This window comes from Orycteropus afer, unplaced genomic scaffold (assembly GCF_000298275.1).
Source record: "Orycteropus afer afer isolate SDZICR_OR568_19922 unplaced genomic scaffold, OryAfe1.0 scaffold02160, whole genome shotgun sequence".
Classification (NCBI taxonomy): Eukaryota; Metazoa; Chordata; class Mammalia; order Tubulidentata; family Orycteropodidae; genus Orycteropus; species Orycteropus afer.
Window position 1 is genome coordinate 4,465 of NW_006923747.1, and position 723 is coordinate 5,187.

Below are 723 nucleotides of genomic sequence, written 5' to 3' on the forward strand. Positions count from 1 at the left end.
CTTACTTCATACCCATGACCCCTCTTTTACCTCCAATTTCTCCCATTTGTGATGAGAACCTCCACCTTGTACCTTTTGTTCATTTCTTCTTTGGGGATAGATAATATTTCCTCTGGTTCTCACAGGTCCACTGATGGACTTGTTTCTTCCCCAGGATGTAATGTCCAAAGTGTCACATATACCTGATTTAGATGGTTCATGAGAAGAGATTGTGAATTTGGAGAGGAGTTTGGAAGGGGAATGACAAGATGCTAGTGATCAAATGTTGGAATCACATGGATTGAATCATGTTCCCACAACATACGTTGGAAGCTTGAACTCTAAATCTGTGGATGTAATCTTATTTTTTTAATAGAATTTTTTTTGTTATGTTAATGTCACTATGTCAATGTAGGGATTGTATCAAACTAAACCACATTTCAGTTATGAAAATAGTGGATTATTCACAACAAAGAAGCATGCACAAATGGGAGAAAGATAAATACAACATCAAGAAATCCATGGAGTTCCAACAAGAAGGCAAGAGAAGACTTTTCTCCCAGAGCAGACAGACAGAATTCCTATCTATCTGTGCTCTGGGAATATACATTTGTCCAAGAAAATAAATATCTGTCCTTTAAAGACAACAACCTTCAGTATTTCTGTTACAGCACCTCTAGGAAAATAAGATAGTGCCTTATTGGCCAAGTTTAGAAATAACTTAATTTACTCTCTTATTGAGCC